Source organism: Mustela erminea, chromosome 1 (genome assembly GCF_009829155.1).
Source record: "Mustela erminea isolate mMusErm1 chromosome 1, mMusErm1.Pri, whole genome shotgun sequence".
In the NCBI taxonomy this organism is placed as follows: Eukaryota; Metazoa; Chordata; class Mammalia; order Carnivora; family Mustelidae; genus Mustela; species Mustela erminea.
In genome coordinates this window covers 112,030,354-112,048,493 of record NC_045614.1, presented here as the reverse complement: position 1 = coordinate 112,048,493, position 18,140 = coordinate 112,030,354, and the positions used below count along the sequence as shown (strand labels likewise).

Sequence of the window (18,140 nt, the reverse complement as noted above, 5' to 3'; positions counted from 1 at the left end):
CAAGGTCTCTAGATTTAGGCAGACACTAGGTTATTTAAAAAAAAAAAAAAAAAAAAAAAAAAAGCCAAGGTCTCTATATTTAGGCAGAGGAAAAAGGAATGATTTGTTGAAAAAAAAAAAAAAGTGCCTGTGAAACATGCTAATGCATGTTTCACATCTGAAAACGATATTTAGAAATAAGGATAAGGGTACACAATCATGGAATACATAGGAAGATGCCACAAACCTATATGAATTACATCATGCAAAATAGCTGAGATTGATCTGAAAATACTAGTACAAAAAACAACTATATTAGCCAGGAAAAGGTTGGGGGGAAGTTTGGGAAGTGGGCTGGTTAATTCCAGAGCAAGAAGAGCAAAGAACACTTTGGTCTATTGCTTGGGAACAAGTATGACCAGGAGAACTTTCAGTGGTTACTGAACCACTTTTACTGACTTTTGAGGAATTTTGGAGAACAATAACAGCAACAACGAAAGGCCAAAGGTCGAGAAATAAGCTTATCTAATCTTAGTTTAATTAGCAAAAATGTGGAAGAATATAGATTCTACAAACTATAAACAGTATAAGCATAATACTAATCTTAGTCAAGAATCCAAAACATATTTTATAATGATTTCAAAAGAAAAATCACATATAATGCCACTACCAACTACAACCACAACTGTAACATGTTACTTAAATTCATGAATCGATGCATGCATTTTTTTGTTTTGTTTTGAACTCCTTTTATCTCTTTTTTACTCCTTTCACATAACAGAATATGGTGACTATTATTTGGTGTTATTAAATATTCTCTGATATACAATATTGTTTTCCATGGCTATATAATATATTTTACACATATATATTATATAAATCAACTGTGATTCATGAGTTGTCCCTCATATTGTTTTTTTTATTACTCATTTCTAATATTCAGAGACTATGACCTTTAGCATTTCTGCACTGAGGAATTTCCTAAGGTCTTATTTGTACCCTAATAATTAATATTTGTAAATGTTCTTTGGACCCTGGGAAAAAAATGTCACTCTCTGTATTTTAGATATTATGCAGCATATATTCAATCTTGTATATGAATTATATAATTATTTCAATTATATCAATTGTATAATTATATTATACAATTCCTGTAATTTATATTATTTCTTATTTGTTTACTTGGAATCTGAAAGCCCAAGAGTGGCATTTTCATTTTATTTTATTTTTTAAAGATTTTATTTATTTATTTGACAGAGAGAAAGAGATCACAAGTAGGCAGAAAGGCAGACAGACAGAGGGGGAAGCAGGGTCCCAGCTGAGCAGAGAGCCTGACACAGGACTCCATCCCAGGACTCTGAGACCACGATCTGAGCCGAAGGCAGAGGCTTAATCCTCTGAGCCATCCAGGTGCCCGAGAGTGGCATTTTTAAATCTTTCCCCACCACTGTGTTTTGGGGGCAACATTAGTTTTGCATCTGTCAACATTTACTGATGCATATATTTTCACGACCGTGTAGCTTCACTGTGAACTGGACCCTTTGTTTATATAAAACAACCCTCACTGCCTTATTCAATGATACTTGTGTTAAGCTGTGTTTTGTCTTAGATCAATGTCATGACTTCTGCTTTAGTGTTTGTGTCATCTGTCCACTACACCTTGTCTCAGCATTTTAATCTTTGGGCATCCTTTCATTTCAGGGATGAATATGTAAACAATGTGTATGGTTGAGTTTTAATTTCTGGCACAAGATGAAGACTTTATTAAAAATGGGTCATTTAGTTCCTTAATGGGAGCTGTTATAACTGACTATTTGATTTCATCATTTTCGTGGTCCTTTTAATTTCTTTTTAAACATTTCCTCGGCATCTCCTTTATTTTCTGTCTTGTTTCATATGAGGTATGTTTCCTTAGAGTCCTTGGGTTTGGAAGATGGATTAGTGGAAAAAGAAATTCTATAACTATTATTTTCTAAAATTAAATGTCAAGAACAGAATGACTCTCTCATAGTTGAACAAAGGAATTCAGAACATTTTATTTTCACTGTCCTATCCCTTCCCATAGACGTCAGACAAACACCAGTCTTTGCAGGTTTTTAAGAATGTAGTCTGGGGCTTTAAACCCCAACTTGCTGTTTCATAAGTTTTTGTATCAACTGCGTATCTTCTCTTTGAATATATTTGACTTTTGCATACCATTTCATTTTTTAAAGATTTTATTTATTTGAGAGTGAGAAAGAGAGAAAGCAAGCAGGGGGAGGGGCAGGGGAAGAGGGAGAAGGAAACTCCCCACTGGGCAGAGTCCAACGTGGGGTTCTATGTGGGACTCGGTCATGGGACTCCAGGATCATGACCTGAGCTGAAGGCAGATGTTTAGCCAACTGAGCCACCTAGGAGCCCTTATTTTTTTAGTGTTTTTTAAAATTTTTTTTGTTTTTCTTTTTCTTAATTTTAAGTGGGCTCCACACCCAATGTGGGGCTTAAACTCATGACCCTGAGATTAAGAGTTGCATGTTCTACCAACTGAGTCAGCCAGGTGCCCCCTCCACATAATTTTAAAACTGGATCCACACAATAATTTAAACATCTCTTTTTAAGTACTAATCCTCTACCTTTTATAACATTACCTTCTCCACATACTGGATTCGACTTTCTATAAAACAAACTTTGCTCATTAGTTGCATCTAAGAGATTTTAATTCTGTTGTGTTTTAGTTTCCTTGCAATCTCATCTGTATCTCTGCATACTGCATTTCATTTTCATCTCTGCCTGCTTTCATTCTCTTCTGATTTGTGAAGGCCATGGTTTCCTGCCCTCTTAAGAGCATTCCAGTCTCCTAAAATATTTTCTTAGGTCCAGCTGGAGGAGCTCATTTATTTTCATTCTGTTTGCTATTCTTTGCTCCTTTATTTTGTGTTTTCCTTAGTTCCTATCTGTTTTACTCTTTTCTCATTCTTAGAGAAGGAAGCATTCTACAGGTTTGATGCTTGTCAAATAAAGGTTTTTAGTCTTGTTCTCACTGAATGTTGAATTAATAGTGGCAGGTGGATGTGTACATATCCCAGGCTACATCAACTTTCTAGAATATATTATCCCAGAGAAATTCTACTTTGGATATGCACACATCCTAGGCTACATCAACTTTCTAGAATATATTACCCTAGAGAAATTCTACTTGAATTTTATTTTCCTCTTGGTCCCAGGACAATTTCTACTTTTTGGAATGCATCACAAGGGTTACAAAATGATCAAAATTTCTCAGTATTTTATAAATGTTTTAACAGAGATATATATATATATATATATATATATATATATATATATATATATATTTTCACTCTAGAATGTGAAATCCATTGCATATATATCCATTGCATCAGATTCCTTATATCCTTAAAATTCTTTACATACTCATTCAGTTTTGTCACTCAAAGTATTAAAGATTGATAGAAATATGTTGTTTCCCACTGTGAATGTTCTGACAATTTTATTCTATATATTTTACTATTTATATTATTTAGAATAAAAGTATTCATGGAGGGTATGCCTTTTAATGGATTATATCTTTTAGCCACAGTTAATGCACCGTTTTACTTTGTCTAATATTAATATTGCTCTCCTTTCTTCCTTTGGTTTGCATTTTCCTGGTATATTTTTGTCTTTCCTTTTTTTCTCTCCTTTCTGTCCCACTTTGTTTTAAACAGCATATATTTAGAATTAGTTTTTGCCCGATCCATGTCTCTTTGTCTTTTAATAGAAACAATTAAGCCATTCACACTTAATGTGATAACACGTTTGACCTCACTTCTACCGTCTTATTTTATACTTTCTTTTTTTATGTTCCCTTGCTATTTTCTTTATTAGTTTTTAATCTTGGCCTTACGAGTCCAAATCTTTCTCCTAATTTTGAAGTTAAATATGGCATTTCTACTCTTATATTCATCTACTCTCTTTTCTTTTAAAAATGTATTTAGTATTTGATGTCTCTCAGCACAAAATGAGCGCTTTAGTACTTCAAGCATTTTTGTTTTTCTGGAGTAATCTGAGTTTTTAGATCCAGATTACTATCATTAAATTTCTTATCTATCTTTTTAACTAAGAACTATTTTTGACAGTTGCACTGTTTCATAACCAAATTAATAAAGTTTAAACATTAAATCTGCTCTGATTTTATTGTTTACCTATCTTTTATATCACATCATCTCCATCCCCCAATTTTAATATTCATTAATTTCCCTGTTGATCAGAATATTTTGAATACTTTTTCCACTAAATGATTTTGGTGGTCTACTTTCTGTGTATTTCTTTTGTCTGACAATATCTTTTTTTCCCCTCATGTGGTACTGAATACAGTTCTGGGTCACAATTTTATTACCTTAAAACTCCATAGCTATGTATCAACTTCCTTCTATCATTTACCACTACAAAATATCTGACACATGCTTATTAAAAATACTGTTTCTTTTCCTGATTGCACACCAATAGATTCTTATAAATCTTATAAATTAACAACATCCACCAGAACGTATCTTTAATTTTCCCTGGTACACAATGAGTATTTTGAATTGAAATCATAAAAATATTTCTCTATACTTTTTATAACTCATCTTCCATTTTCTCTTCTCCTAAAAAATTCCATATTTTAATATTTTAATGTGTTGAAATAGCTTCCTCTTTTTCACTCATTAGTTTTGTTTCTTTTAAAAAAAAAATTATTTAGAGCAAGAAAGAGAAAGTATGTGTGGGGGGGTGAGAAGGGGGCAGAGAGGGAGAGAAGCAGACTCCCCACTGAGCAGGAAGCCCATCTCCAGTCCAATCCCAGGACCCTGAGCCAAAACCAAGAGTCAGTTGCTTAATCGACTGAGCTACCCAGGAATCCCTTTTGGTTTCTTTCTTTATGTATTTTCTATCAAAACTGTGAGAATTTATGCTCATCTTTATTGCTCTGCATTGTCCTAATGTCCATGCTTCCATTGCATGCTTTTAATTCTGCAAAATATTTTTATTTTAAAGAAAGGAAAGTTTCCTAATCTCAGATTGCTTTCTTTTGATAGTTCCTGTTACATTCTTTGGAATCTCTGTAAATAGAACTTGGACCTTTCTTTCTTTCTTTCTTTTTTAATAGTGTCCATTTTACAGGGAGAAATTAGTTTCACATTCTTAGATGTCTTCCTTCTTCTGAACCACTAAATACTGTTTTTGTGAGCTTTGACGATGTGTTGACTATGAGTGAGTCCCATGGCCCATCACCATGTGTTTTGGCCAGGGTGTGTCTGAGGAGAAACTAACATGATTGAGATGCTGAGGTGGTGCTTCCCATCACCAACGTGGCTAGCAGATACACACAGTATTTATATATTTAACATATATATAACATATATAAAATATATTAAGATATATGTTAAAATATTATATATGTTTTAAAATAGTGGCAAAATATACCTAATATAGAATTTATGTTTATTTACGGTGGTAAAATAAACATGACAGAAAATTTACCACTCAACCATTTTTAAGTATCCAGTTCAGTGGCATTAAGTACATTTATACTTTTGTGCAACTACCACCATCATCCATTCACAAAAATTTTTTCATCTTACAAAACTAAAACTCTATACTACTACATGATAACGCCTCATTCTCCTCTTCCCAGCTCCTGGAAACCACCATTCTACTTTCGGTCTCTATGGAGTTTGACCACACTAAATACCTCCTATGAGTGAAACCATACAGTGTATGTCATTTTGTGACTGGTTTATTTCACTTAGCAAAATGTCATCAGGTTTCATCCATGTTGTAGCATGCATCAGAATCACTCCTTTTTAAGGCTGAATAACACTCCACTGTTATACAACATGTATGTTATACATATACAACATTCTGTTTATTCCTTCATCCATCAATAGACACTTGGTTGTTTCCACCTTTTGGCCATTGTGAATAATGCCGCTATATATTTAAGTGAATGAATATCTCTTTGTATTCTTGCTTTCGATTCTTTTGGGTATGTATCCAGAAAAGGAACTGATGGCTCACATGATATTCCTATTTTTAACTCTTTGAGGAATCACCATACTGTCTTTCATAGTGGTTGCACCATTTTACATTCTCACCAACAGTGCACAAGGGTTCCAACTTCTCACATTGCCATCAGTTGTTTTCCTCTTTTTCTTGTTTGTTTGTTTGTTTGTTTGTTTTTGAGAATAGCTATCCTAATGGATACAAAGTAGTATCTCATTGTGGTTTTGATGTGCATTTCCCTAACAATTAGTGATGCTGAGCACCTTTTCAGGTACTTATTGGCCATTTGTGCATCTTCTTTGGAGAAATGTTTTTCAAATCCTTTGCCCATTTCTTAATTGGATTATTTGGGGGGTTTTTGGTTGAGCTTATTGAGTTCTCTACAGATTCTGAATATCAACCCACCTTCAGATATACAATTTGCAAATAATTTTCTCCCATTTTTTGTAGTCCCTGTCATTCTACCCTTAGAGATGCTAGTGAAAATTCTTCTAGGAGTTCCTTCTTTTTCATCTGTAGGCCAACTTTTCCTTCCACTCTGGTGATTTATGGGTTAGTTGAGCCTTCCCCCAATACTCTTTATCATGGACTGCTGTCAAAATTTCTGACATGTGGATTACACTGGTATCCTTTTCTGTCTGTCAGTACTATAATAAATATCCTCAAATATTTATTTATTAATATGATCAATTCAATAAAAAATCAGGGGAGTAGGCATGAGTTAAATGTGTTTTCTTCACTTCCCATTTTTAACACAGTATTTCTTAAAGGCAGTCTACCTGCACCAGAATCACCCTGAGTGCTGGTGAAAAATGCTGCTTCTGGGCCACCACTGCACGTCTCTGAATCAGAATTTCTGATGGGAAAGTCACCAGGCAAAAATCAAAATTCAAGAACTGCGAGATTGAGGGCTGCCTTGTGAGAACTTGGGAGAGAAAGCAATGATTCCCTGGAACTAGCCAAGTTTCAGAAGTCATAGCAGGTGATTCTTAAGTCATTTTGACAGGTATATTAGTTATGCAGCTCAGAGACAGGATATTTAACAAAGCTTCCCAGAAGCCTCTCAGGCATGAGGGAGAAATTACTGTTGAATGCAAAGACAGGGATAATGTGCAGACATGATCATGACTGGAGTATAGTGTCCAGTGTAGGTTCTGACATGCTCAAGAGGGCTTTTAGAGAAAACCTACTGCACTGAGGATTTACCAGAGAAGGTAAGGAATTAAAAACACCGTAGAGGAATCACTGAGGGAACTTCTTGGTTAGCAGTGGTTCTTAACTCTGTTGAATGCTGTTGTCACCTGAGGATCCTTAAAAAAACCCCTCAGGCCCAGCCTTGACCCCAGACCAATTCAATTAGCATCTCTAGGAGTGGAACCCAGAACTGTTAGGTCTACAGTGTTCTCCAGGTGATTTTAATATTCAACCAATGTTGAGAACCACTGGTCTGGAGAAGAGGACCTTGATTATAAATCTGTGAAGCTCGAATGCAGCAGAGGAAAAGAAGTGTTTCAGAAAAAAAAAAAAATCCACCCTTGACCATGCACCTGGCAGAAGGGACACTGAAGGTCTAGCTGAGTCAGCAGATGGCTACTGGCACAGCTTGTCTATCAAGCCCAGACTCTCAGTGCTGTGAGAAACGTCCTTCCCTTCCTGAAGAGGCACGGGTCTCCTTGACATGGATCTTTCAGACACTGGCAGTACATATATATCAAGATAAATGAAAATCGACTCCCATGATTTCATCAGCTCTTGTGGTTTCACCTACCTCTTAGAGTGATGATTCCCTAATCTGGGTTTCTAGCCACAGAGCTCATCTATCATCCACATCTCCACCTGGATCTCTCACGGACACTTCAAATGTAACATATCCCAAACTGACTCATTACTTAACGCTATCCTGTTTCTTGGTTCTCGTGGTCAATGGAACCACTACCCTTCCAGGCACACCAGGTGGAAGCCTGGGAGCTACCCTTGGTTCATCTGCCTCCCTCACTATACTCACATCCATTTAATTACAGGTTCTTTCCTGATTCTGTCCTTCCCTCTGTACCACCTTGTTCAGTCCTCATATTACCTAAACTCCCACGGAAACCCCTCAGTGGACAGCCCCACTTTTTGTCTTCTCCCCTCTTGACGTTGTAATTGGAAGGATTGCTCTAATGTTAAAATCTGGACATGTCAGTTCCCACTTAAAATTTGCCAGTGGCCCTCTGCTGTCTACCAGGAAAGATCCACATTCTTTTATTTGACGACAAGCCCCTCCTGCCCACATTTCCAGCCTCCTCTCCCAGCATTTCTTGAATCATGGCTTTGCTCCAGCAACACTGAACTGGAGACAAGAACTCCTTCTGAGCTTCTGCTTATGCTGTTCCATTACCCACACTCAGGCTGTATTGCCCACATCCACTTCCTCACTTCAACCCATCCTTCAAATTTCAGCTGAAGTTCTTCTACTCCAAAAAGTAATGCCTGACCTCCTTGGTCTAATACCTTCCTAGGCTGGAGAGGTGACCCTCCTCCAAATCTCATCTAAACATAATGGTACATGGTATCTGTTTCTGGATCTGTCCCATCCAGCTCCTGGAAACGCAGTGAGTCCTGTTCCCAGAAACTACTCTGCCCACCACAGAGGGGATGTTCAGTATATATTTGCTGATTTAATGTTAGTCAAATGATTGGGTGAATCTCCTCAAGAATGTATTTGCCATGATTTGCATGATTTACAGATTAGGAACAATGGAAGCTTTGGAGCAAAGTGGAAATTTCCCCAGCTGTGGGAACATATAACTACTCACTTCCTAATGCTTGGGCAAGATCACTTTGTGATCAGCCAAAGGCTGGACATCCATGTATGAGAAAATGGAGGGGACCAACTTCCACCAGTGGGTGTCCTGGGGTCAGATTCTGAGGATCATGAACGTACTTATTGATGACAATCTGGCTTGAGAGAATGGGAAACTGGATGAGAACATCCAACCCACTTCGCACTGGACTTCATGGATTTTGGAAGGAATCCTCTGGCCCTCTCAGAGACTGAAAGAGCTTTCTCTGGCTCCACTTTAACTGAAAGGCAGGGGCACTGAGGCAGCTGGTAAAGGGCTGTGGGCCACTGTCCCAGAGCAGAGAAGTGGAGAAATACAGGAAGGAATGAAAATATTTGGGCCAAACATTTCAAGCATTTCAGCATCTAAGGGTCAAAGTGGCCTTGCTGACCTCTGGTTACTTGGAACTTTCACATCTAATCAGCCACCAGGGAAGTGAAAACTCAGTTTCTGTGTAGATGAAATATTGTTTGTGCCTTAAGTGAGGACCCAACTCTCCATGTAGACCACTAGAAGAGCATGGTGGGCCCAAATGGCCAGCTGGGCAGATGGGTCTGGGGTTTGTCAGCAGCTATGTACCACTGAGTTTTACCTGTCATCCCTTGTCTTGCCACAAGAGACTCTTCTAGACTCCTTTCACCCCAAGAAGGCTGGGGATGTCTATGCTGTCTCACAATCATGACTGGAATCAGGAGATCTCATGAATATGAGCCCCTGTTATCTTCTAAGTGTGGTACACATCCAAGGATGATTATTATTATCATGATTTTTATTAATTTAAAAAATCTTTTCTAACTTGAACCTTTTCTCTCTGTGCCCCTCTCCTGCCTTGAAGACATTTTGGCTCCATGTCCTACTTGGAAAACGAGAACCTCTCTTACGTTCTCCTTTTAAATCACAATACCAGGAAAGGATCTTGAATTTTCACTGAGGCATCAATGATGTCAGAGGTTAATTCCAAGAGGAAAGTGGACATTTCTTTAAAAAAATGAAACAAAACAAAAAACCCCCAAAAAACAAAAAAAAAAAAGGCTGTGCTTCTTCAGAAATGAAGATGAAGAGCTGGAGTTGTGCCCTGGGGAAGAGTGGGAGACATCAGTTCCTATCAGATATGCAGGACACTTCACCTTTAGAAAGAAGAGGATTCCACGCTTGAAGACAAAGCCCTGGAATGGGTACTCTCTAGGCTGCTTCCGTCATTTCATTTTCTATGATGCTAGAAACGCTTTTATCGGCCTCAAACTAATCCAGTGTTATGGCCTAAATGAATAATGCCCCAGAGTGCTAAGACAACATGCAACTGATATCACCAGACCACTCTCCTTAATCTGTTCAGAATCCAGAGTAAGGGGTCCACTACCACCATCCTCACTGCCAACCACCATCGTTTCCACCACCATCACTATGACGGACACCATCACCTCCAAGGCAAAGACAGTTGTGATTTTTTTAATGGGAGAAATAATATATGAAAATTTCTTAACTTAAGGGGCTGATATTAATCCCAGAGAACGTTCTGGAACAGATGTGGAATAAGACATTATGACTAAAGTTGTGCCCTCTAAGAACCAACAAGGGTTAACTAAAAGTAGCTTATGTCAGACTAGCAAAATAACTGCTTTGACAACATAATTGGCAGGTGGATCAGGGAAATGCCAGTGATAAAAAGTATCTGAACTTAATCAGAACCTTAGAGAAGATTCCTTTGATGAATTTTTGGAAAAGTTGAAGAAATATGGGCCGGGTAATGGTAGGAAAAGTTGAATAAATTTTCTGAAAGGGGCTGTTTACTTAATGAATGAACATCTACCTTGAGGGAGCACATAGTGACATGCCTCAGAATTCCCGTGACGTTCATCATTTTTATTGATGACATAGTTGAAGAGGTCACACTCGTCAGATTTGGGGATGACAGGAGGCCAGCTGGAAGGGACAGTAAATACACTGGATAACAGAATCAAAGCTAAAAATATTTAGTCAAGTTGGCAAGAGAGACTAAACAAGACAAAATGAGTGACTGAGTTGAGTTGAACAGGACGAAATGAGTGATAAAAGCAAGGGCTCTATATTCACGTCCCAGGTAGCATCTGTACGACGGTAGCACATGGGGGTGTGCGGCAGGTGCTACTGTTTGAGAGGAAGTTTGAAAAAGAGTTGGCTTTTTTCATTTGGCTCTAGACTCACCAGTTACTATTGGCTTAGATTCCCAATTCAACCTTACAGAGTTTTTAAAAAATATATATGAAACGTAAAATGAAGGAGGTAATAATGTAAAATAATGTAAAAACATTCAGTTTTATCCAATTTTAATAAATCACATGAAATGGAAATAGTTCCATGTGGACATAGCACAGCTCTAGATACCTTCCTGGTACATTTCTGAGGCTGCCTAGTCTGAACAAATAAAAATGCATGGAGAGAGAAATGCACATAAAGCACCCAGGACACCACCTGGAAAATTCTGTTATTTGTTCGTTCACCACATTCAATTGTTTGTGGTGCATAATCTCTACTTGGGACTAATTCAGCTGCCCTTGAAATTCTGTATTTTACTCTTTAAGAACAAGATGGGGGGACGCACCTGGATGGCTCAGTTGGTTAAGCGACTGCCTTCAGCTCAGGTCATGATCCCATGATCCCAGAGAACCGGAATCGAGTCCCACATCGGGCTCCCGGCTCCATGGGAAGTTTGTTTCTCCCTCTGACATTCTCCTTCCTCTCTCTCTCTCTCTCAAATAAATAAGTAAAATCTTAAAAAAAAAAAAAAAGAAAGAAAGAAAGAACAAAGACAGGGAAAACTAAAAGAAGAATGACAACGATAGTGAAGACACTGATGCCAATGATGTATGAGGCAGGGCAGAGCAGCACGAAGAGCACTGGCTAGGGAGGCAGGAGCTGGACTGGGCCATGAACTGGCTGTGAGATCCTAGCCAAGCCAATATTTCCCTCAGAGCTGGTGATAGGCCTCTCTGAGAAGCCTGGGTGGTGGTGGTTGGCTGGTCTGCCCTCCTCAGTTCTGGTCTTCTGGTCAGACCACAATACGGGTGGGTTCCTTTCTCCCTTGTCACTCACCCAGGGACAAGGCCTCTGGAGCGCCCAGGAAAAATTTTGCACTCTTGAAATGCCACTAACACTTGCAAATTATACCAATTATTTCCCTCAGGAAGCCTTCAAATATACCCTTTCTTTGGCTCCCTGGGAAGTCAAGCTGATGGCGATTCACATCTCCAATACCACATACGACATTAACGGAGGCAGGAAAGAAAAACGCCTAAGAGAACAGGCTCTGAAATCACAGGACTCTGAGTTAAAATGCAGCCTCCCCTACTAACTTCATGAGCATTTACTTAAGACTCCCTGAGACTCAGTTTTCCTGTCTGTACAACAGGGTTAATGCCAGACTCAGAATGATGTGAAGATTATGTGAGGCAATGCATATACAAAATATAGCACTATGTCGAGCACAAAGTAGAAGACCAGTGGATAGTATATCTAATGTTACTACTCCATTTATTTACCCAGCATCCCTCTGCTTGCTTTCTCCCCTCTCCTACCCTCCTCTAAGCCAGGTACTGGGCTGGTTCTAGGGAATATGGTGGATTCACATCTCCTGTCCTCACCAAGCTCACAACCCAACCACCATTGTTTAGACCAACTTTCTACTCCAATGGCAATATTCTGCATCTGCATTTTCTAATGTGCTAGCTGTATATGGCATTTAAGTACTGCAAATGGGACTGACGTGACTGAAGAATGGAACATTCAGTTTTATCCAATTTTAATAAATCACATGAAATGGAAATAGTTCCATGTGGACATAGCACAGCTCTAGATACCTTCCTGGTACATTTCTGAGGCTGCCTAGTCTGAACAAATAAAAATGCATGGAGAGAGAAATGCACATAAAGCACCCAGGATACCACCTGGAAAATTCTGTTATTTGTTCGTTCACCACATTCAATTGTTTGTGGTGCATAAGTTCTATCCCTGGAGCCACAGTATGGTGAGAGCTGTACCTTCAATGAGCTCCCAGATTCGTGGGGGCTAGGCAGAGCAGTGCATTCACCATAGTGAGGGAAGTGTATGCACAGGAGCTATGGGTGAAGCAGAGAGAGGTCTCTAACCCAGATGGGTAAGCCGGGAGGGCTCCCCAGAAAGATGGTTAAGATCTGAGCAGAGTCTTGAATAGATTTCAGAGAGGGGAGCCAAAATGTAAATTTATTCAATTTACAACAACAGGTTATATTCCAGGGCCATGAGACAGAGAGAGGTCTCTAACCCAGATGGGTAAGCCGGGAGGGCTCCCCAGAAAGATGGTTAAGATCTGAGCAGAGTCTTGAATAGATTTCAGAGAGGGGAGCCAAAATTTATTCAATTTACAACAACAGGTTATATTCCAGGGCCATGAGACCCAGGGTTGGTGGCAGAGGTGGCCGTGGAGCAAACACTGTCTTAGAGAAAACTCGTAGCCTAGGGCCAATTTGTTGTCTTCAAACCCTTCCCCTTTGTGTCTTTTTTGAATTGCTTAATTTCATTGCTCTTCTGCAGCCACATCTTCTTTACCTGGGTGCATTTTTTTTTTTTTTTTGGATGGTGTATATAACCTTATTTTTTTAGAGCTTTATTAGTAGTCACTAACCATAACTGATTTGGTGGGGGGTAGGGAGACAGATGAACTCTGTTACATACAAGGTGACATCAACTCCCACTGTGATTTTGTTGTAGAATTCTTTTCCTTGGTATAAACAAAAGGCTCTGTGAATATGGCCAGTGTGTGAAGAAGCTGCTATGGATTGGCTGGGCTGGCTGAATCTGGCTGTGACAGTGATACACTTTAATAGGAGTAAGGATTATTCTCTTGACATACATGGAGAAATGGGATCCTACACACTTTTGTGTATTTTACATAATGTTTGGTTTGCCCAAATCTAGTATGTGACATCTAGCCAGAGAATTCTGCCACTGACCATTGCTCACATGAAAGCAGGTACGGCTCTATATTGTATGGTTTCCATATGCACAGGGGTGTGTATAAAGCTGGATGATCCGTGTGATTCTTTCTCCCAGGAGGCCAGGGGTATGCTCGGGTGGTATGGTTTGATCCCAGGAGGCCCTGGTCTATTTGAGTCTGTAGAGGTCATTTGCTTTGACTGTGTCAGAGTCACCTCTGATGGATAGAAATGTAAACTGGTATCACCTTTTCAAAAAGCAGCTTGTCCTATATATCAGGAGTCTTAAAACATTCATGCCCCGTGGCCCAGTGATGCTGCTTCTGGGAATCTATCCAAACAAAGTATTTGGAAATGTATGCCAAGTTATTTGTAGTTGCTAAATGGCAAATAGGTGTAATAATATATGGCCATGAAAATGATGTTCGTGAACGACTTTGGCTACTAACACTAACTGAGGGGACAGGGAGAGCAGAGAAGCAATAGTTACAGAGGACAGGCAATCACTCAGGACTCAGCCTGGGTTTAAATCCTGGGTCTACCACTTACTAGCTGTGTGGGAGGGGCAAGTCACCTGAATTCTGTGGGGTTGGCTATAATACTTGCCTCAGAGAGTCTTCTGAGAATTAAATGACACAATGAATATAAAAGAATTAGCACATAAAACATACATTTAGTAGATAATCAATGTAGGCTCACTATAGGTTACATGATCTCAGGGCAAAAAAAAAAAAGAAAAGAAAAGAAATATACCAATATAGCAACAGTGTGGAAATCAGGTGGACGAATTGTGGGTGGTGGTTGATTCTTTGCACACTTACCAACTTCCCCATTTTTTTTCATTCAACAGTAAATGATTTTCACACTAAAAAAGTATATGTAACGATGGAATACAATACGATTTTTTTTTTAAGAATTTTACCACAACTGTCCCTTCTTCTTCCAAAGCAGGAGCAGGGGGCAGCCTCCTCCCCCAAGCATCAGCAGGAGAGGGAAGAGTTAGTACTTTGTGGGTTCTCCCCTGGCAGCGCCTCAGAGTGCAGAGCTGGGACCTCTGGGTGCCACCTGTTGAAAGTGCTCTGTGGCAAGTTGTGGAGAGTTGTAGGGGGAGTTGGAACTGGTGTCCCAAGGGATTTCTCCTATCTCAGAGAGTCTAGATTTGAAGATGCGCTGGTATTTATCATTTTCTTCCCATGTTTGATTGATCTGATCCAAACACTGAACTAAAAGTGTAAGGTGGGGAAGACTCCTCTACTGGCACCCCTCCCAGAAAAATACCTGAGATAATGCCTAGAGTGCTACACATAAACCCTACCCAGACACATAAACATTCAGGGTGACCCGCAAAGAGAAGACTTAGACCAGGAGTACAAGAGGGAAGTTAGCTTAGTTGCACCTGCTTTATTTAATGCATATAATTTATATGCAGAATGTAATCTCTGGCAAGTCCAGCCCTTTTTAACACGTCAAGCCGCAAAGTCCCTTCCCACGTTAATTAGGACACTTCCCTGGAATGAGAGGATCATAAAGCCCAAAGGTAGGGGTGTGTGCATGTGTGCGTATATGTACGTGACCAAGCGTGATGACAACTGCCCTGACGATCTAATGTCCTTCACTGACAAGGAGGGTGCCCTGTGCTCCAGCAAGTGGCTCTGGGGACTGTATTTTACACAAAGCATCCCAGGCACCGAAATCACGGATTGGTTCTCCCCATTCGAACCTGAGGGCCAGTTCCCAGCCCTCTGTCCTGACCCCTGCCCCTCATCAGTTTCTACCGCCGGTGCACACCTCCAGACCCAAGATGGTGCCCCCCAGACCCTGAAACGAAAGAACGACAAACAGCGCTGCCGGGCCCTCCCGGGACGGCGAGGTCACCGTATGCTAATGCAGTCCTAGGAGTCGGCCGGGTCGGGCCGCGCCAGCCCGCGAGCGCGTCGGCAGGTTCTCAGCTCTCCCGCGCACCACTGCGGCGCAGCCACCGATCACCGCGCGCTGCCGCAGACCCTCGGCGGTGGGGAGGGGGAGTCGTGCCCGCCACGCTGAGCTCCGCAGCTGGATCGCTCACATCTGGAGACGCCTCCTCACTCCTGTCCCAGGCTTTCCGCTGCAGCGATGGCGGGCGTAGGGGAGGCGCGGCAGAGTCACCTGTAGGGCCTTCCAGAACTCCGCGGGCCCCCTCCGCAAATTCTAGCCCACCCATCCAGAGGAAGAAAAGGTCAGAATATTCGGGGTGAGGTGACTAGTGGAGTTTTGGAAAGCCCCACAGGTGATACTAGATACGCGCCCTTCAAGACGTACATACACGGGCACACATGTTGTGACTCGGTCACCAAACAGGTCAGCTTTATATTCTCTCTCGACCCTCCTCTCCCTCCCTGGCTTGTATTTGCCCAAGGTGTCTGTGTTCTCGCCAGCCTCCCTTCAAGCTCCCCTAGCTCAGAGGCTTTGCGGACTGTCCCGAAGTCCTGGAACCCCGCGGGACCGTCAGAGGCTTTGGCGGCCAGACGTTAAGAAAAGTGTCCCTGCTCTTCGCCGCCCTTGGGCACCCTCGCGCGCGAAGGCTACCAAGGAAGCAAGTATGTCTAGAAGGGGGAAATCTGGCCAGATGCTGGAGCCAAGTGCCGGGAGCAAGGCTGCCTCCCGCCTGCACACCTTTGGGGCGTGGAAGGTCTTCCCAGTCGAAGAGGGAGCCGATGACCCACCCGTGCCGCTCCCGCGTCCCCAGCCCTCCAGCGGGGCGTCTCCTCCCACAGGGGCTTTGCGGCAGGTGGCAGCGCCGGGGTGGGCACAGTGGCGTCGCCCGAGGCTCCCTTCCCTGTCCGCGCGACTGGCTCCCGCTCTGCCCTCGTTTCCCAAGTTGCGGCCGCCCGCGCCCGAGAGCCCCGAGCCCCCTCCGCTGCGCGGGCGGCCGTCTTACCTCACCATGCAACACTTGGTTGCGCGGTTCCCCGGGGCGCTCCTTCCTCGGGGCTTATTCCCTTACTTGGGAGGAAAGAGGAACCGAGAGACCGAAGGGGGACGGAGGCTGCGGTCTGGGCTCCTTCCCGCCGGCGTAGCCCTCTCAAGAAGGGAAGCAGCCCCCTCTCCCGGGAGGGCGCCGCGGGGCCGGGGCGGCCGCGCTGGGGCTAGGCAGAGCCGGGGTCCTGCGCCTGCCAGCGGATCCTCGGCCCCAAAGCAGTGCGTCCCCGCTGCCCGCTACTACGGCACTGCGGCGCCCCGCCCCTAGCCGCGCGGCGAGTCCGCCTGCCACTCTCCCGCGGAGCCCTGCCCCCGGGCGCGGAGCCCGCCCCGCACCCCCGCGCGCGCGCACACACACACGCGCCACAGACAAACACGCGCGCGCGCCTTCCGCACACGCGTGAATGCAGATCGGCTCGCAGCGACCACGCGTCTCTTTGGTGCAACTTGGGCGCGCGGGCACCGCGCAGTTCGGGCACTTCTCCCCGATAGAGCTTAGGTCCGGAAGGAGGAGTCAGAGACTTAGGGATTCGGGAAGGATGCCCAGGGCGTGGGGGCGCCTTAGGGAGCCAGAGGCCAGCTGACTCCAGGGACAGAGGACAACTGCTTGACAAACGAATCCCCACTGGGCATTTCCACATCTCAGCCGAAGTCTAGGCTGCCTTAATATCCCGACCAAATCAGATGGGGGAAAAGGCAAATTAAATATCAACAAGTTCTCTCCATTTCCTGGGAACTAGATGTGTAACCTCTAAATCGCTTCCCGTGCCCAGGGCCCATTTTCTGACAGCTGTGGCCCTGGTGGTAGGAGATTGGTGACTACTCAGTCTGAAAAGATTTCCCCCTCAGCTGGTGTGGTGGGGAAGACGGCATCCCGCTGGCGTTGGTCAGATCAGAGCTCAGGTCTAAGAGCTGTTAATTCCCTTCCTCCTTCACTTTTAGGCGACTGTGGACTGTTTTCCTGCACAGCAAACAGTCTGTTCTTTAAAAATCTAAGAAAGCACGGAAAAGGGTCGGGGGGTTAGAGGTTAGGGATGAGGGCCAACACTGGCCAAGGCGCCCTGACTTGCTGCTTCTTTTCCATGAGGTGCCTGTCAGCAGGGGTTGGTGGTGGTGGTAGAGACACTATCTCAGGCGTGTCACACCAGCAGGATGACTTCTGTCCATTTCACACAACATTTAGAGTCATCGGGAGTTTGGACTCTCATTTGTAAAATATGTAGAATTTGCCATTTTCCACAACTGAGAATTCTTTCCCGCCGGCAGGCAGTGAAGGTCCCCGGGTCAGGACTGCAGCCAAGAAAAGCTTTCTGCAGATGCCGAGGCGCCGAGGGGCCTTGGGTGTCTGGGCATTTGGGGCAGAAGGCTCCAACATGAATGTCAGACAGCTCTGAGGACCCGGGTGATC

At 42.6% G+C, this 18,140-nt stretch overlaps 1 protein-coding gene across 4 annotated transcripts in view; it reads right to left on the bottom strand.

The window, feature by feature from the left end:
• The window catches only part of DGKG (diacylglycerol kinase gamma), a 197,322-nt gene extending 180,342 nt beyond the window's left edge, over nucleotides 1-16,980 (bottom strand). For all 4 annotated transcript variants that reach the window (XM_032338301.1, XM_032338304.1, XM_032338312.1 and 1 more), the window contains exon 1: nucleotides 16,692-16,980. The gene's annotated coding sequence lies outside the window, so the exon portion shown is untranslated. The remainder of the gene's footprint in view (nucleotides 1-16,691) is intronic.
• Between the last annotated feature and the right edge of the window lie 1,160 nt (nucleotides 16,981-18,140).